General features: G+C 36.6%; 1 long non-coding RNA gene across 1 annotated transcript in view; it reads right to left on the reverse strand.

Annotated features, from left to right (window-relative positions):
* The window catches only part of LOC132534600 (uncharacterized), a 56,832-nt gene extending 45,447 nt beyond the window's left edge, over nucleotides 1-11,385 (reverse strand). The window contains exon 1 of the long non-coding RNA XR_009546308.1: nucleotides 11,185-11,385. This is a non-coding gene — a long non-coding RNA (uncharacterized LOC132534600). The remainder of the gene's footprint in view (nucleotides 1-11,184) is intronic.
* Between the last annotated feature and the right edge of the window lie 9,820 nt (nucleotides 11,386-21,205).

The following is a 21,205-nucleotide window of genomic DNA, read 5'->3' on the forward strand; positions in this document are numbered from 1 at the left end:
TCCAAATATTCTAGCTTACTTATAAGTAATTGAGGACCTAGATAGTAAGGTAACACTCTTTGGACTTTAATTTCAACTAATTGGTAATACATCTTCCCACTTCATATCAGTGCTCTTTGAGAGGAGACATACTTGTTGAGGGTGATAGTATAGTTTGGTTTGAACCTGAAAAAGTGATGTCATATGACATCTTCATTATTAATCCATCATATTACAAGTATAGCCTGAAGCATCTATTTGCCAGTGGTTGCTTCTTGATTGATCTTTAAATAGCATGTGATCCATAAATCCAATTTGCAAAGCTTTGATATAAGCGAAATCAAAGTAGTTTGATATTCCTTTCCCTTTACATGTTGATCTTGGATTTAAAATTTAAATTGACTACAGTTCTATCTTGATATGTGTGCTACCCAGATAATTGAATCAGCATGGAAATGATAGGGAAAATAAATCTCAATTAACTGTTATGTAACTGTAAATTTATCTACCTGAAGATTATGGTTAGTATAACACCTGACAAGAGACTTGGTGGCTCTATAGGTAATTAATTGCATACCTAGGACCATATGAGAACAAGGACATCATCATGGACCAAAATAGGTGGAGCTCCTAGGATGGTGAAACAGTATCTGAGTGTCTTTCCCTCTTTCTGTCTATATCTTAAAACAATATCCAAATGATATTGGGTTAAAAAAGCATTCAGCTGCATCATACATGCATAAGGTCCTAAGGTCGTCTTCTGGCACAACAGCAGCAAAAAAATTAAAAATAAGTCTGGGAGCCAGATAGCTCACCAGATAAAAGAGGTGGTTTGCTATGCACATGACCAAGATTCAGTGGCACCAGAAAAGTTCAAGGGCAACAGAGGAAGCTTTGATGTTATGGAGTCTCTCCCTCTCTGTCATCCTCTCTCTAAAAGAAAAGAGAAGCCTGCTGTGGTGAAATTTTCTGTGAGACCAAAGTTACACTGAAGCTAAAGAAAATATAAATAAACTCTGGACAATAAGGTACAGGTGTATATTTCTTCTTTGGTACCATTACAGAGATGATGGTATTCAAAAATCTATATAAAGGGGAGTCGGGTGGTAGCACAGCAGGTTAAGCGCACGTGGCAGGAAGTCCAAGGACCAGCATAAGCACCAAAATCAGCCCCAGGCTCCCTACCTGCAGGGGAGTCGCTTCACAAGTGGTGAAGCAGGTCTGCAGGTGTCTCTCTTTCTCTCCCCTGCTCTGTCTTCTCCTCTCTCCATTTCTCTCTGTCCTACCCAACAATGACGACAGCAGTAACAACAATAATAATAACTACAACAATAAAACAAGGGCAACAAAAAGGAATGAATTTTTTTAAAAAATCTATATGACAATGTGCCTCCGCACACATTCTGTGAATCTATGATGATGTTGTGTTCAATTTTATTCTTAACTTCAACAAATTTTTTTCAGAAAATGCATTTGCTCCTTTTCAAGGGTTGCCTGACTCCAAAGAGAAACAATCCTTATATAAATTCTCCTTTCTTTACCTATGATAATGCTGGCATTTTCTCAGAAAATAATAAGAATTCCTTATTATTGTGGTCCAGGAGGTGGCGCAGTGGATAAAGCATCAGACTCTCAAGCAGGAGGTCCCAAGTTCCATCCCTGGCAGCACATGTACCAGAGTGACGTCTGGTTCTTCCTCTCTCTCCTGCTATCTTTCTCATTAATAAATAAATACATCTTTAAAAAAAAGAATTCCTTATTATTATTGTGCTCCTTAAATATTTTTAAATAAGCATTCTTAGAAATATTATGAGTATAAAATATAAAAAAATAATATCCACATCTGAAGCCACTTAGAATAAATGCTTCCTTGTGAAAACAATAAAATGGGTGATAATCTTAAAATAGATTGCAAACAGTCAAAAATTCTAAAGGTTTAATTCTAATAATTTGAATAAGAAGGGAGTAAGAAGCATCTTTTCTCATTCTCTGTAACTAAGGAAGTTAGCTGAATCAGAGCAGGATTATTTTAATCAAAATCTTTATACTTACTTAGTATTGTGGATTTTAAACCAAAAATAAATGAGTAAATTGAACTACACATAATTTATTTTGCAATGGATTAAATACAAAAATATTGAAAAGTTAAACATTCTGGTGGTGAAAACATGGTGGTATACTATATTGTATTTTTACTTTTTGGTGTAGTTTTTCTCATTTATTTTAAATTTAAAAAAACTTACATATCTATTATTCCTTCTGTAAAATTTGAAAAGTTTTCATAAGTTAGAGATTTTATCTTTTTCATAGTTTAAAAACAATGTTTAAAATGAGTAAATTTGAGAATTGTCTCTAAGCACTCAACAGAAGGATAAAAAAATCCTCAGTATATTTTGTGTATTCTGATAGTTAAGACATTTTATTTCTATCTTTATATTTATGAGTTCACTTGAAGTAATTTTAAATACTTTATTCATGTTACCAAACATTCAGAAGCATAAGTGTTTTATTCAGAAAATTCATTGATGGATATATGTAAATGAATGTCATATATGTATGTATATATATCGAAAATAAAACAGAAGTAAAATGTACTTTAGAATTGTCATTGTATAAAGCATCATATTTTGGGATAACATACTAAGGAATTTTGTGGTTTTTTTCTCCCTTTTAATTAATGAAATTAATCTTTAAGAAAAAAGGGGACCTGCACTTCATGTGTAACTAAGAGTAGTACATGAATTTTTTGAAGAAATCATTAGATACACTTCAAGTATAATTCATTTAGACAAAAATAATCTTAAACATAGTCTCTTGAAAAAATTCACCACAGCAACACATGCTGGTTTAGATGTAAGTTTGACTTAGTCTCCTTGGTGAGATCTTGGAAAAGAGCTACTTTCCCTGTGTATTACTTCTTAAAGGAAAAGGATGTAAATTTACTGATCACCACCATTCTTTTTAATATGGGCATCATAACTCCTGGATATATTTTATGCTCAACAGAATCTCTTATTTCACAATTGGACACTTGCACAGTGTCCAATAAAGGCCAAGTAGTTGCAAATATGTTGCACCTGGAACAGGGAGGAGTGGAGAGAGCAAAGGTCAAAACCAGGCCTTAATAAGCATTGACTAAACAGACTTTAGACTGAGTAAAAGTCCAGACGACCCCCGCAGCGTCATCTTACAGCTCTGATTTTCTTCTTTTCAAAATGGAGTATAATCCATAAATACAACCAAATCACCAGCAGCTTAGTCTTTGCTTTGGTTTTTATCTTCCAGGTTTTTTTTTTTTTCCTCCCTCTCTCCCTCCCTCCCATTCACAGAGATTTGAAAAATTAACCCCTTTCTATCCCCAGACTCACTAAAGAATGAATTTCTTCATAGTCACTGTTGTCAACTTAAATCTTTAAGTCCTTTCAGGGCAAGAGGCATTTTGTAAAGTGGCTCAGAACACAGGGCACTGACTGAGGACTTCTTTTTTCTCCCTACTTTGCAGAATAATGTCCTGATAGATGGCTAACAGTAACAAAGCAATCAAATGAGTATACAAATCACTGAACTATCTCCTTTTATGATTGTTTCTGAAGCAATACATTTAGAAGACTTAAAACTAAATGGAATTTTTTGTTGTTTAGTTCTTGTTTCCCATCACACAGAAGCTCCATTTACATACAATCCTAAATATGCCATAAGTATGATGAAAATGTCTATAACCAACTTATAAAAATATATATATCTCCTCCTTTTGGATTATCATACCCATTTGGCGTGGGTACAGCTCACAGCCTCATATTATTATGGATATAAACCTTTTTTGTTAGGTTTAGTTTCCTTAGTACAACATTTCCTAAATGTAAATAAGAGAGAGTGTGTGTGAGAGAGAGAAAGAGAGATAGAAGTCAGGGCTTTGGGGTTAAAAGGAAACATATTGTTCAGATTAAAGGGAACAGAGCATTTAGGTTAAAATGAAATAAAACAAATCAAGTATAAGCTGTTAAGACTGCAGAGTGTACTGGAGTGCATTAGTTGAGAGAATCTTTCTGCTCCTAGTGGACACAGTCCACATGCTAGGAGTGAGAGGTGTCCAGTCAATTTCACTATAATCTTTATCCCCTTACAGAATTTCTTTCACAGTTTTAGAAAAGAAGTGTGTGTTCACATGTAAAATGTACTTATTACATTTAATAGATGCATGTGCAATGTATTTTATGTATGTATGAAATGCAGCTCTGCGTATGAATCATAGCTGCATAATTAAGGGTGAGACAGAGTCAGACCTAAGCAGTAATGACTTGGAAACGGCAAACTGAGTAGGAAATCTAAGGTTTCCGATGTGTGCTGGAGTCTGAGGAGACATCTCCTTTGGATGGAGTGTGAAAGCCGATATAAATGGCACTCCTGGAGAGAGTGAAAGGCGACCAGGTTTCTCAAGAATCTCTGCCTTGAACAGATCATCACAGTCTTATGGAAGAGGAAAGGGGAACAAGGAGGGGCAGACATTTTGCACAGCTTCAAGGCTTCCATAACTGACCACAAGTGCTCCTGTACTGTTCACCAAACGAATCAGAAGACAGCTAAAGTAGCAACTCTCAATCATGAGTCCACATAAACACAAATATCAAAACACATTGGAAACTAAAAGGACTATCTATTTAGTGCCTGTGGTCACCTATGATGCTGCAGAATTCAGACCTACCCATTTATAGAGCAATATGGGGGAGAGAAAGGAAGTAGCTTAGAGTTCTAAGTCTTCTTTGTACCTGTTTTGAACATTTTGGTTTCAATGATCTAAAATTACAATACCAATATAACTTTGATACATTCCCCCAGACCCCATTGTCTCTCAATACACATACTGCCATTACTGATTTAAAATTAAGTTACACTGCTAATTAAAATCTGTTTTTTTAAATACACATAAGCTAGAAATATATACTGTTACTAACTTAGACTGTATTAGACTTAGGTTTTGTTTATACGTAGATAACTTAAATTTCTAAATACATTTACTCATTGGGCTGGGGTAGTAGAACAAGAATTGGCTGAATCACTGCCATATACTCACATTTCCAACGGATATTTTTAAAAAAATTTTATTTATAAAATGGAAATATTGGCAAGACTATAGGATAAGAGGGGTACATTTCCACACAATTCCCACCACCAGAACTCTGTATCCAATCCCCTTCCCTGATAGCTTCCTTATTCTTTATCCCTCTGGGAGTATGGACCCAGGATCACTATGGGGTGCAGAAGGTGGATTCTTATAATTAATAATACTATAGACAAACACAATGTGTGGAGGAATTTAGGTTTTGCAGTGCTCATTAAGGATTGACTTTTTATGTTGGTGACTTAAAAAAAATACCCTCATAACTATGAACCATAAGGGAAATCACACTTAAATTTTTGTATGATTTCTATTCCAAGAAACCCTATAATTGTATGTCATAAAATTCACATTTTTAAAACAAATAGTATATCTTTTGGTAAGATTTATTACTTTTAACAGCTAAACTTACTTAAAAATAAAGGTTACCTGAAGAAGAATGAGTAAAGAATTTCCAGGTGGAATTTTTCTTATCTTTATATTTTTAAAGAATGTTCCTTTAGGGCATTGTTTTTTCTTTCCTACATTTGTTAGTCAACACCAGCACCAGGATAAGCTGTTTTTATTGAACTTTTATCAATCAAAACCCAAATTTTGAAAAAAAAAAAAGTGATCACTTCAACTCTCCAGTAATAAATTATTATGAAAATTATGTGATTCAAAACTTTGTCAAAGGAAAAAAAAACCTAGAAAACACACCCATGTTTTATGACATACATAGTAGATGAAGCAATCTGTAGACCATATTCAATTCCTGATATATTTTATTATCTGAGTGATGAGGATAATAAAGCTGGCGTTATTGTTCTTTTGTCTTGTTTCAATGATTATGCCAACATTCTTATACTTTTTTAGCCAATACCTTGTTGAACAGCAAGACAAGGGCTTGTGGAAGAGCCTGCTAACTGAAATTTTTTTTTTTCACTTGTGATGAAATGGCAGCGAGTGTTATCTCAAACAGATGCAAGAGGTTTAGTCGTGCAGCTATGTTAATAGTAATAAAAATTAAATGCTCTCAATTAGTTTAGATTGGCTAGTAAGAGGCAAATACAAAGACAAAACTGAGGCGCGGAGTCTCACAATGACTCCACTGATTTCTCCACTGGCCCTTCTTCTACACATGGTCAATTAGAATTGAAAATCCTGTGCTGATTTCATTCGCTGGAATTTTTAAGCAGGTCAGGAAGAAAGATGTTATTGAATGGAAAAGTCTCATCTAAATGAGAAAGGAGCACGTGGCCATCTGGTCTTGAGCTATACATATAAAAAAGTTATTTCAGCTGAACTGCAGGCTTGATGTTTAAAAAGATGTGCCAAAAAGCAACTCCAAATCTGTTTATGGTGAAATATCCCAAATGTTTCTTTTTAAGCCTCCCCCCAAAATGCAATGCACAGTTCATTTCCTATCTGTGATTCATGAGTCCATTTGACCCCAGTGCCTCACTGAGCTTGACTGAGTTACAGGCAGTGGGACATTCAATCACTCTCAAAACACTTTTCCTTCATGGGATAGCAACAGGACTGAGAAGGCTTTGAAAATAACTTTGATGGTATTCACTTGGATTCATTTGGAGTGTCGTCTGCATGTGGGCTTGAACGAATAAAATTTGAGGCATGAAGCAACCAAACCAGTTCCCCTTCTTTGCGCATTGGGACTTGAGGTTCCTGTGTATGCCCTGTTCAATACTCAAAATAATTCCATGATTCTGACTAAAGACTAGTTCGGGAAAAAAACTCAGTCTCTCCTTTCACAAAAGAAATTATAAGTGTGAGTCTGCTTTTGGAAATCATCTTCATGATGGTAAGAAACAAAGATTTTTTTAAAATAACATTCTATAGTATTTACAAATTAGCATAATATATTTTGATACAATCAAAAAATGTTGATGGAAGGCATTTGCAATGATTAACACATTAAGTTAGTCATTATCTTAGTATATCCTCTGCTAGCATAGCCATATTGCAACCGAGTTTCACTGTACTAAAATATAGTAATTTCTAGTTAAAGAGCATTTAATAACTTTAACTGCAATACAATTACCTTTAGTTATAATACTGCTTTAAAATACATATATTTGCATATGCATACATACTAATGAGTAAGTATAAAATTTATACATTTATATGTACATATATAAATGCTCCATGTATGAGCAAACATTCAAATATACACGTTACATATGTATACTATCAATACATATATGCAATATAAATGAACAATATAAAATGAACTCATGCTAGGTAAGTATAAGCTTAAATAATTAAGCAAATCATTGAATTTAGACTATTTTAAATTCAAATGAAACACAAAAATTCACAAGACACACAAATATATGAAACAGAAGAATTTGCTTTGTCTCTCACATAAAGATCACTGTTTGGTTTTGTATATTTACTGTTTGTTCTGCTATTTCAAATAGACCATTAGCATTGTGTAAGGAGAATAAACTGTACTATAGTAAAATGTTCTCTATCCGTTATGCTCTGAGAAACCATTTGTTCTTGAATTGGCATTACATAGTTCAACTATTTCAATCAAATCCATTATTTTCTTTTCTTTGAAAGATGCCTTTTCAGTAACCTGTATTCCCAATGGCCAATGCCACCTTTTATTTTTAGGAAGTAGGTAAAATTTAAGTCCAATGGTTAGTTCATTTTTATAATCTTTGATAAAACAATTATATAAAGCATCTTTAGGCAAGGATTTCACTATATGTTGCAAGAACCGTTTATATAAAAACTGTAGTCAGGTCCAAGAATTTCTCAAAAAAAGTTATTTATTAGTTTACACTGAAGTCTTGCCTCATAGAATATAACCTAACTTGTGTAGCTTGTTTTTTCTAAGTACAAAATAAGCCCTTTAAAAATGTATTACTTTTTATCTATAGTAGTGACATGAAAAAAAAAATTCACTTTAAAGAAATCCACCAGCAACAGCAAACTGAGTATCAGGCATTTGCTGATGGAGAGATGTTTGGACTCGTGCACTTTGCAAATTCAAAATTAATCCTCTTTAAGTATGCAAGAGCATTAAGAGAAAATTCCACAATTGAGAAACTAGTGTATTGAATAATTGATACATAAGTATACCCAGACATTGTATGAGGACTAACTTAAATTGCATATTAAAACTTAGCAAGCAACTAAAACACACTATAAATATGCAATCATTATATATTTACAGCTCAGCTATTATTTAACTTCACACTATGTGCCCTAAGCAAAATAAAACAGGGTTTTTAAATACACATATTACCAAAAAGTGAATGTTTACTTGATGGGTTACTGTTTTAGTGTTAGAACCACAAAATAGACTTGAAATTTATTATAAACACTGCACTAGCCTTCAAAAATTTAATCCAGCTATCATTGAACCTAGAACTCATGAAATGAGCATTCCTTCTTAATAGTTTATATGAAATGATCCTTTTTTTAAGCTGTAAGTTAGCAGTAAAGACAGTTTAATGGGTACAATAAATGTTTAAATGAAAGAAACACCAAGTCATAATAAATACCAGCACTGCAGCAAGTTTATCTAAATATCTTCAAAATGCTCACCATTTCTACAGCTTAGTCTATCATGAAATCCAGTCACCTCTGAAATCTTCAACCAGAATATTAATAAGGCTTCCTAGAACCAGGAAACTCTGCTCGTCTGCATACATCTTGATAAACATGCCATACTGTCTCATCCTCACATCCTCAAGAAAGAGATAACTACAAATAAAATAGTCTTTCCTGTGGGTGTCGGTTAACCCCACAAGCACGTGAACTTCCTATGGGCACACACCCAACAGACATCGGCGACTAGGTGATTGAGAACGTTGCCCACAAAGGCGAAATTTTATATGTGGTGACATCACTGGCAAACCTGAGTTTTTCTGCGATCTAATTCCCTGGCTGAATGCCCCTGTTGAGTGTGAGAGAAGGAGAGAGAGGGAGAGAGGGAGAGAAAGAGAGAGGGATGGGGAGAGGGAGAGGAGTGAGAGAGACTTAACCTCATCAAAAAAGAAAAAAGAAAGAAAATGCCATAGCCTTCTGCAAAAGATTTAAAAGATCTTTCCACAGACCTTTTGACTTTTTTTCTCCTTCCAGATCTCCCCCAGATTAAGTTCATTCAAAACTGCATTGCCCCCACACGCCGACTATGCTGTGTATCTTCAGTACAACTACTCATCCTAAAACACCCCGGTGGGTCTGCTGAGACGAGATTTCTGGACCAAATGAGGCATGTGCATGTGTGTAATATGGTGCAGGAGTTGCAGGCTCCCCCGAGACCCGCCTTTGGCCTTGAGAAGACGTCTTGCTTGCAAAGGCAGTGAAAGGGTTAAAAGCTGAGGCTGTCTAGGGTAAGAGAAAGGGGATATTGTTGTCTTTAATCTTTCCGCAGTATGTGCAAGACTTCCATCCCGTATCTGCACACAACAGTGGAATAGGCTCGGCATGAATTGCGTGCAAGCTCCTTGATTGTAGAAGGGGGGGGGGTGGACCTGGCTGGCGTCCAGACAGACTGGAGCTCTGTTGATCATTATGTCTAGCCTTCAGGTGTCTCAGCACACAGTGGGCGGCGGTGGGGGAGGTGTAGATAACACAAGAGCAGACAAAGAAAAAAAATGGTGCATTAAAAAAAAAAAAGATTATGTGAAACTGTGTGTCCAGGTCTTTTTATTATTATTATTATTATTATTTAAAAAGAACCCTAACGTCTTGGACTTTCATAATTAGAACACAAGCTCTCAGCCAGCCAATCTCTTTAAGCTGTAATTAGTTATGTCTGGAGGTTTTGAATAATTCTTTTCAATAACTGATTGAGTTAATATTCTCTTTTTAAAATGGGGAGGGCAATGTTTTCTAACTAACTCTTGTCTTTTTTGTTGGTGGTAGCTTTGTCGTTCACAGTCTTCATCAATCTAAATCGCATCTATTTGATTTCCCTTTTAATTTCCTATGAGAGCTAGCTGGTAACTTTTTTAAAGATTCAGAGGATTCTATAAAAGTAAAGGCAGAATGCATTGCTAAAAATTACCTTTAGCTGGATATAAAAAGAAAGCCATCAGGCAGAATTATCGCCACCCCCCAATTTGTTTCCATTTATTTTATAAATAAGACGTTGCTTTGTATGTTGCTGCTGTTCTGAAACTCCATTTAAAAAAAAATCTTGCCAGGAATGCAACTTAGATGTTAATCATACCTTTTTGCCAGCTTAGAAGAAGAAAGCTGAAACATTTCATTTTTCTAGAGAATCTACTGCATGCTTCCACCCCACCCCCACATCCTCACTCCACCCTATTAGGAATTAAAAAAAAAAAAAATCCTTGTACATGGAAGGTTGGATCCTGAGACATACAAAAAGCTTTCATTTTTTGGTTTATTTATTTATTTATTTTTTTACACTAGCCACTTTCAGCCACCTTCCACTTAGGCAAGGACTTTATTTCACATTTTCTGGGCTGAGACACTGAAACCAGCTCAGTCTCTCCTTATTCCAGAATTAAAAGTGATGATTTTAAAAAAAGAAAGAAAGAAAAAAAAACCGCTAAAATAGAAAGCAAGCCGTGGCTTGAAGCCATTGTTCAGAATTTAAGAGCTATTTGCCCCCAAGTGTCTTAGCCATCTTTCAGAGCTAATTATAATAACTGTCAGATGTCTGGAAAGTCGATGGTGCCCTTGTCAGTAGAGTCAGCAAAGTTTGTCTTTTATTTTTCTTGGGGACAGATCAAACCTGATTAGACATCAAGAGGGAACAGAAGTGAACTAAGTGCATATGTGTGTGCCTTAGTGGGTTTTTTTTCTTCTTCTTCTTCTTCTTCTTAACAAAGCAGCATACTAGAGCAGTATTCCGAGTGCAGCCTCCTGCAGCTCCTCTTGAAAAATGTCTATCTTTTATTTATTTATTTTTAATTCTCTGACTTCCACATAATAAAGCATGCAACAATTGTCCCTGAAATATTTCCCTGCCCATTGAATATCTGTCCACACACATATAAAGGCATGCCCTAGGGGGAAACAAAAAAAGCTGCACCGATTTGATGCTTCTGACATCAAACTATTTTAATCAGTGCACTCGACGCAAAGAAATGTATACTTACAATTTCCCACCGGTTATTTGTGCTGGTCCCTTGTCCTCGGAGGCAGAGCAGAGAGGCTTTGGCCAGCTAGCCCTTATGCAGGTGCAGAATCCCTGATTTCATGCAGGAGGGTGGTGGGAAAGTGCTTCGGAAAGTCACTGGGAACTCGGCCACTTGTGCTCAGGCATCCCTTGCTCCTGTGGAAGCTGTACTATCTGCAGTTCTGAATTGAACTAAATTACAGCCCATGTGAAAGACAGGGGCAGCGAGTCATGTGGGAGATACACAGCTACCCGATTGGCCACCAAGACATAGCTTAGGCATTCTGCCTTTTCCACCATTGGTGAATAGTTAAAACTGAAAGCATCTAGATCCTCCTCTTGAGCTTATTTGTCCTTTATGTGTGTGGAAGAATGACTGTAGGATTTTACAGTGACAGAATTAGTTAAGAAAGGGACTGAAGTCATCCTTCACAGAGACTGGTGGGAGGAAAGTGGAAACTGGGCTTTTTCAAGAATGTTTCCCTGCCATTCCCCCCACAACCTTTCTATCTCTCTGCTCTGCAGTTTTGTCAGGGATTTGCCTGTCTGAAAAGCGGGTGTGTGTGTGTGTGTGTGTGTGTGTGTGTGTGTGTGTGTGTGTGTGTGTTTCCTGGTTAACTTTAGAGGTGACAGAAAGCAAATTATCATCTTATTACTTTGTAGAACACAGTCATGCTTTGAAACACAAAATCATTTTTTTTTCTTTCAGTGATGGATTTTTCTAATTTTATTTTGATTTTTTTAAAAGAAGCTTTATGGAAGTTCTAAACTCAAACACAAAATTGTTCACTAGTGACACCAGAAACAGAATCTACTTTGCAGTATAGCTATTACATGTTCATGAAAGCAGAGAAGAAGAATAGAAAAGAAATTTTTAAAAAAAGCAACTCTGGAAAATATTAACAGGCAACCATGTCAAAGAAATCAAAGAAAGCGCTCTAACTAAGCAGGGATAAAGAGGGAGTATAATTTTTCCAAAGTCATTCTTTAATTTGCCTCCTTTGGTAATGCAAAATGCCCATGAAACTGGCAGCCAGATGGTATTTTTCAGTTATTCCAGGTTTATTTAATTTACCTAATTCTTGAAAATCTCTCATGCATTTGTAAAAAAAATTAGAGATATAGTTACCTTAGAGAGCACTGAGTTCTATATTTACAGGCAAAAACAAACAAACAAACAAAAACAACACCGAGGACAGAAATCTTTAAGTCTGTTTCTATTTGAGAGTTTGTTATCTTATTTTCATTAAATCATTTCCTCTATTGTATTATAAATATTTCACGGATCAGACTCTAGCTCATAATTTTCTAATGTGATGCCTGAAAAAAAAATAAGAGTCTTCTGTACACAGCTAACCTCTGAGCATCCTCTTCAGCCCTGTAATTTCATTAGATATTTATTTAAGGGGGTGGGGTGAAAGTAATAAAAAACATAGCCATGTCCTGTCATCTCTGGAGTCTCCTTTGGTGCTGTCCATGGTGCCCACATGTGGTGACGGGAATTGAACTCAGGGCCTCACAGACTGTAAGGAGTGTGTTGTGTTAACCACCAACTTATCACTGTGCCACCTCCCCGACCACAACCACCAAGTTATCTTCCTGTCCTCTCACTATTTTCTAATTCCTCATGATCCTTGTCATGTAAAAAATATATGTATACACACATACACACATATGTGTTCCCTGCCACTAGCAGTCACCAGAGAGAAACAGGGATGAAGAGCTGACTCTGCGGGATATAGTACATGATAGAGATCCTAGGTTTGGATGCTAGCACCGTATAAAATAATGGAGCAGTATCCTGGTCTTTTCCGATGATGTTGATAATGATAATAACAATAATGTCTTAAGAACCACTTATAATTTTATTTATTTTAATATTAACTAGTCATTGTTTATTAAAATATATTACATATCATATTTTATTATTTATTGGATAGAGACAGAGAGAAATTGAGAGAGAAGGGGAAGATAAAGGAGAGAGAGAGAAACCTTGCAGACTGAGGACTTGAACCCAGATCCTTGAAAATTGTGTACATGTGTGCTCAACTGGGTTTGTTACCACCCAGGCCCTAAATAGAAATTTTAAAATGCTTGTTTATTATGAATTAGAAAGTAAACAGGAGGGAGAAAGGTCAGAATAATGCCTGTCTCTGGCATATAATAGTGCCAGGGATTGAACCTATGACTTTTAGGACCGCAGGTATGAAAACTGGAGTTTGTTGAAACAGATTGTGCTATAGATTCAAGCCCCAACTTGAAGTCTAAATAAATGAGTCAAAATAGAAGGATAAGTACAGGAAATTACTCAGAGACACAGATTCTTTCCAACATTGGTCTAAATCATATACAACAGCATTTGGCTAACCTGACGATCACAGTACTGATACACACTCACTCCACTGTTGTCATTTGCTATTTCTTCTTTAGTCCCTCTAAATGACTGGGGAGCAGGCACCATATACCCAGATTTCCTCCTCACTCTGCCATAGTTTAACGTTAAAGGGGCAACTCAATGGACGCTCTAATATCTACGTTCCCTGACCCACTCACTTTTGATGACCTTTACCTTCTCTCTCACTGCAGTCACCTATGCTCATAACATGGAATTTGTGGAAGTTTACTATTAAATTTGTAAATTCAAACCATCTAATCACTAACTATAGTCTTCAAGCCTTCAAATTCCACCAAAACATTTCTTTTTTTTTTATTATTTATAATAATGCCAACTCTTTTTGTTGCTGTTACAGGGAGTTCAAGCCTCTGGGCTGACTTTTCAGATAAAGGGGGGGGGACATCACTGTGGTAGGGTTCAGGCTCAAACTTGGGTCACACATATGACAAATCAAGTGTACTCTGCAGGTGAACAATCTTGCAGGTATAATTCTTTGACACCTCTGCTTTCTTTTGAACTGGAATTCTCTCCCATTTATAACTCTTTTTTTTCTCTTCTACCTGTCCCTTGGTAGATTTCATACAGCATCTCCTCATTGTCCTCAACATTCTCACCCTACTTCCATTCTGTAGCTCCTCTGCAATCCCACCACATAAAATCTATTTAGGATTATTCCATCGTGGAATCTCCTGGCATATAATAGTGTCGGGGATTGAACCTATGACTTCTAGGATCCCAGGCATGCAAACTGGAGTCTGTTATAACAGGTTGAGCTATAGATTCAACCCCCAACTTCTAAGACCAACTATATAAAATATAAATGTCTTAAAGTAGTATTACTATAAACTCACAATCCATGAATTTGACTGGTTACTCAACAATGTGTAAACCTCATGTTTATCTGCTCAGTTCTTTCATTCGTTTTTCACGATTCCACCCAACCACACCCTTTATCTCTCTCTATCCTGGAATTCCCCCTAGATTACATAACCTTCTATGTACATAAACTTGCCAATATATAGATTCATCCTTTGCCCATTCCTTCCTTTGACAGTGGAAAAGTTGTTTGCAAACTTGTTTAAGACAAATCACTAATTGCATATATAGACCTTGATTTCTCTTACCTCTATTAATCATCTCAAATTTCACACAAGTTTTTCTAGAGACACTTAATTCTATTTCAAAAATTTTAAGTCACATCATAAACTGCTATGTCTCTTAAAGTTGGTCTCACACCTTTTGAAATCTTCAGATAAGATTATGCATATATAATACAACACATTTGTCTAGTGGCTTGCAGAACTTCCAAGGGAACTAGCATCCAAGTCCTAGAATATAAGGATGATGTTAACTAGAGACCCAATCATGGTGCACATATGATAATGTTCAAGGACCAGCCTTTAATTCCCTGGATCCTGCATACCAGGAAGAAACTTCATGAGCTGTGGGACAGAGCTGCTGACCTTCCCTTCTCTATATATCCCTATCTATCTATCTATCTATCTATCTATCTATCTATCTATCTATCTATCTATCTATCTATCATCTATCTCACTATCAAAGTAAAAGGGAAAAATGGTCCCCTGATAGATGGAACCTTACAGGCATAAGTCCATTGAAATAACCATGGTGGTAAGAAAAAGAAAAAGAAAGACAATCTTTCTTGGTGTGAACTTGAAGAGATTATTCATATTCACTCAGATATGGTTTCCATTCTCCTACTCAAAAAACCGCTTATCATGAACTCTAGTAAAGTTCTAGGAAGTCTCAAATATTTTTACATAGTTCCCTCCCTTGCCTGGGGTCTATAAAAGTGAGAGCTTCTAAACATAGAACTAATGAAAAGTATGAGGTTAGTCAGGCACATGGTTTTAGTTTTATTTTGAGTTCCCTCTGTTCTTTAACTATGCTGCTCCTCTTGTTTCCCCCAACTCAGTTAACAGCAAACTCATTTGGAATTGACCTATCATCCTGATTCCCCTTTTTCTCCTTTGAATGTCCAAAGATAAACAAATGTTAGGAGAATTTTCTTCAAAGTTAACCTGAAAAGCAATTGCCTCTCACTGTGACTTCTAATACCATGAATGTCCAAACCATTACTGCCGCTCATGTACAGTATAATAACCATCTCCTATCCAGTTTGACTCTACATGTGCACTCATTCCTACCAGAGCATTTCCCCCACACAACAGCTTACTTACTTTTAAAGTGTTAAATAGGCAGTTGGAGAGATGACTTAACTGACAGAGGTTTAGATTCACATACCTGGGGTTCCATGATTAATCCCCAGCACCACATGTATCAGAGCACGGAATGCTCTGGCTTCCCTCTTTCTGTGTGTGTCATATGTGAAACTCTCTCTCCCTCTCTCTCTCTTTCTCTCTCTGTCTCTCTCTCTCTCTCTCTTGCCTCCAGGGTTATCACTGGGTTTTAGTGCTTAATCCACTGCCCCTGTGGATATTTTTTTCAGTTTTTTTGGATATGACAGAGAGAAATCGAGAGAGGAGGGGAAGACAGAGAGGGAGAGATGAAGATAATATCTGAAGACCTGCTTCACCACTTGTGAAGTGACACCCCTGCAGGTGGGGAGCGGGGGATCCTTGCGCAGATCTTTGTGCTTTGTACTATGTACACTTAACGCACTGCCCAGTCTCCCTCCCCCCTCGTTTGTCTGTCAGTCTGTCTCTCCGTCAGTCTGTCTGCCTGCCTGTCTTTCTATTTATCTACCTATGTATCTATCCATGTATCTCACACACATTAAATAAAATAAGTTTAGAAAATGAAATAAGGGCCTGGGCAGTGGCACAGCTGGTTGAGTGTACACACTACAGTGCATTAGGATCCAGGTTTGAGCCCTGTTCCTCATCCGAGAGGGGTATGCTTCAAGTACAGTGAAGCTGGTTTGTAGCATCTACCTTTCTCTCCATTTCCCTCTCCCCTCAGTTTCTCTATACTATCAAATAAAATAGAAAGAAAAAAGAAAAAACAGCAAATAAGAAAGCACACACTATGCTCCTGCTAAGAATTCTGTTTACTACATCTGTATTGACCTCTTGATTCATGCTATAGCCTGTGAGACACAGCATCGTCCCACCTAAAGCCTTACCTAAAGCCTCAACACATCCTGGATTCACTTCTCCTCCACTGTGCTACAATTGCACAGGATTCCTTAATGTTTAAACTTCCCTCAAGCTCTTACCCCTGCCTTAAATGTCCCCTTCAATATCTTCACCTGCTGTGTCCTTCTCATTATCTCTTCAAATAGCACTACTCAGAAATAAATAAATAAATAAATAAATAAATAAATCTTCTAGAATAACTCCCTACCTTTGCTCATAGAAATTACTGTGTGGGAGTCAGGCTGTAGCGCAGCGGGTTAAGCACACATGGCACGAAGTGCAAGCACCGGCTTAAGATTCCCAGTTCGAGCCCCCGGCTCCCCACCTGTAGTAAGGCTGCTTCACAGGTGTTGAAGCAGGTCTGCAGGTGTCTGTCTTTCTCTCCCCCTCCCTGTCTTCCCCTCCTCTCTCCATTTCTCTCTGTCCTATCTGGCAACAATGACATCAAAAACAACAACAATAATAACCAGAACAATGATAAAAACAACAAGGGCAACAAAAAGGAAAATAAATAAATAAATGTTTTTTTAAAAAAGAAATCACTGTGTTTAAAAAAATATATCATATTGTTATGTGTCTCTTCCCACTTGAATATAACTCTCCTAGATAGTATCAGTCACAATTATTTTTTTCTTTTAGAACTTTATTTATGGGTCCTGGGAGACTATATAATGGTTATGCCTGAGACACTGAGGTCCCAGATTCAATCCCAGGCTCCAACATATGCCAGAACTGAACAGTGCTCTGTCCTCTCTCTCTCTCCATATATATATATATATATATATGTGTGTGTGTGTGTGTGTGTGTGTGTGTGTGTGTGTGTGTGTATGTATGTTTTTCTTTATGTACTTCACATTAAAATAAATAAATAAATTATTTTTGAAAAGAACTATAGTGAGGTAGAGTCAAGATGGTGGCTTAAGGACAACACCTGGCCAACTCTCCATAATACAGAAAAACAAAGTAAAAAAAATGCTTTGAATTCTGTGAATTCTAAGTGAGAGCAGGATTTCCAGGCCAGTAGGAGAAAAATTATAGAGGAAGCGACAAAGAGGAACCACAGTGGAATATTATCTATAAATTGGCGAAAGTGCACTGAAAAGGACAAAGGAGAATGGAGTAAGGATCCTGGTTTGAGCCCCCGACTCCCCACTTACAGGGGGAGTCACTTCACAAGCAGTGAAGCAGGTCTGCAGGTGTCTATTTTTCTCTCCCCATCTCTGTCTTCCCCTCCTCTCTCCAATTCTTCTGTCCTAACAGTGCCGACAGCATCAAGAACAACAGCAGTAATAACTACAACAACAACAACAAAAAAAAAAACAAGGGCGACAAAAGGGAAAATAAATATAAAGTGTAGAGGTCTACTGTACTGTTGCTAAAAGCTAAATGCACAACTTAACAAAAATGTCTGAGGGGAGGGTCAGCAGGATAGCTCATCTGTACAGTATTCCTGGTTTGTTCTGAATGAGACCGGGGTTTGAGCCTGGCCTCCAACACACTGGAGGAAGTTTCAGGGCTGTGGTATCTTTCCCTCTCCCCTTCTGTCTCTCTGTCTCTTTCTTCATTCTGAAATAGCCCAAAATGAGGAAACCCAATGAACAACAACAAAACATACATGTCTGCAGAGGAGTTGGTGCAGAAGGTGGAGTGCAAGACTTATAATCTGGACATTCAGGTTTGATCCCTAATAACACATATGCCAAAATGATGCTCTATTTCTTTATATATCGCTCACCGTAATAGATACATAAATAAATCTTCAAACACACACACACACACACACACACACACACACAAGCATATGTTAATGGTAAATATTCAGTGATCTAGCTAAATATTTCATGTCTAAAACTTGTGCTGTGTATGGTTCAAAAATCTTAAAAATTCCAAATATCTTATATTATACAGCAGCCAGTCATCTCAAAGTTCTTAACATTGCCTGTTACAGTTAATATTTACAGCACCACAATGAGGATAGTGACACGTGCATTCTTTCATTCCTCCACATAAATTGAGATCTGGAAATAATATGATTTGTAGAAACTTGTAAGAAACATCATGTCTGTGCCCTCTACTTGCATGCAAAATGACAGAAAATGTTGAGTTCTGTACCTTTAATGTGCAAAGATCAACTCACATTCCATTTAACTAATCTAAGCTGCCCTCAAACTTGCATTCTAAAGGAGAGGATACAGAGAAGTCTCCGCCTTTCACACATTTCCATACAAACCGTTTTCATTATAAAATTAGCTCTTGGTAGAAATTGTGTTTGTTTGTCATGGGTGGTCTGAGCCTTGGGTGGGAAAATTGGGATCAGATGAAAATAAGAGATATCTGAGCAGGAAGTTTCCCAACCCTTCTGCATTTACAATGAGCATATATTGGGATGTGTGTCCAGCAATACGGAGTTGAGCCAAACATGACAGAAGCTACTTTTTTTTTTTTTTCTATTTTTTGAACTCTAAAAGTAACAAATCTTTTGTGAACTTAGATTTCTTTTTACTTTTAAGTGACTGGAGTGCTTAGTTTATCTTTCCCCCTTGGATTTGGTAGCCAGATATCTCTATATGTAAGCAAAAGTTCAATATTTAGATAGAGGGGAGAATCTTAAATGTGCCATCAATGTGCATATAATTTAGGAGAACAAAGTGAAAAACTTATGGTTTTGCTCTTTTTCATTTTTCATGGTGCTATGTTGACATCATGCAGAAATAGGAAGAGAAGCAGGTCAAGCTACTGTTGTCTTAATCTGATTTTCAGTATCTTAGCTGATGAAAGACAAAGCATGTTCTCTGTTTCTTTTCAGCCACAGAGAAACATCTATGAAAGCAGCATGCAAGCTGGGAACAAAGCTCCAATTTTAAAAGATCAACCAAGCTTATTATTCTATTATCACAATCTCATGCAAAACAATACAATCATATTTACCTTAAAAGAATAATGGCTTTGGGCTGGATGGTGGCTCACCTAGTGGAGTATACCTACTCCCAGGCACAAGGATCTGGGTTCAAGCTTCCAGTCTCCACCAGCAAGCAGGAAGCCACACAAGCAGTGGAGCAGTGCTTCATGTTTCTTCCACTCTCTGCCCCTGTCCTGCTACACACACTCACACTCTGTTTCTGTACAAAAATGAAAGGAAATGAACAAATAGCTATAAGGAATAGTACCTCAGCAATAACCCTGATGACAAGGGAGAGGAGAGAAAGAACTAATGAAAGAGAGAAAGAAAGAGAGAGAGAAAGAAAGAAAGAAAGAAAGAGGCTTAGAGAGTCCTTATCCCTAGCAACATACACATATCAGCAAAATGTAGCTTATAGAACCTTAGTTGGAAACATCTCCTAATTAAAATTTTACTTCCTGCCACCTTATTTATCTGTTCAGGGTATTAAATTTACTTTCATTCACAACTCTAACTTTGGAATGTCTTCTCATAACTCTTGGATTTTAGACTCAAATATACAATGCCATTTTTGCTTTATTTTTTTTTTTTGTTGTTGTTTCTATGTCACAATGAGTTGAAAAATAATCTATTTTGGGGGAAAATGTTTGTTCAGCATTCTGCTAAACTGAGCTTGTTTTAAGAACATTTACCAGTAGATCTGTTCTAAATGAATTTCATTCTGTAAGGTACACTGCTCCCCACCTGCAGTGGGGGAAGCTTCATGTATGATGAAGCAGGGAGTGTGTGTAAAATATTTATACATTTGTGTATCCAATGCATAGTAAGATGAGAAACTGTCTTATCTATCTACAATGGTATTGTAAACCATCAGCCTCCTCCAGTCAAAAGACAGAAAGAAAAGAAGTCAGTAGCTACTTGGAGAGAAAACACTTTACTGCATTCTGTTTGAAACATTGAAGTTTCTCTCAATAGCACACATATGGTTAATTTAAACTGTACTAGTTTCTTTTAGATTCTTTGGCACACACTGTCAAGCTTCATTGATATACACTGTCAAGTTTCTTTGGTATATACTGAGTATCCTTGTACATGCAACACAGTCAAGGTTTGAAGCACTTTTAACTCGACTTGGGAAGCTACAAATATTTATGGAAACTGCAGCTGAATGTTCTTTAAATTTTCCTAGGTCTCTCTCTTTTAAATCACAAAAGTGTCACTTCCATTATATTGTTTTTACCATCAAAAATATTTCTCATTCTGTGATCATGATTGACTTGACACTATTTAATGAAAGAAAGTATGCTACAGGCAATTGACTTTCATAAATTATCCCATTGACCCTGGAAAATAAAATAAAGGCATGAGGAATTGTATTTCACTCTATAACTCTGGCTTCTTAACCTACGTAAATACATGGTTTTCGCAGACACACCAAATTATCTATTAAGGTCTTCAATTATGAAAATTGTCAGGCCTACCAGACATTACATTACTTCTAAGCTGTATCTATATACTCAGTTCTAACTCTACTTCCAACTCTTGGGTGGGCTAAAATTGAGATAATTAATTAAACCCTTTGAAAAGC

Source organism: Erinaceus europaeus, chromosome 19 (assembly GCF_950295315.1).
Source record: "Erinaceus europaeus chromosome 19, mEriEur2.1, whole genome shotgun sequence".
Taxonomy (NCBI): domain Eukaryota; kingdom Metazoa; phylum Chordata; class Mammalia; order Eulipotyphla; family Erinaceidae; genus Erinaceus; species Erinaceus europaeus.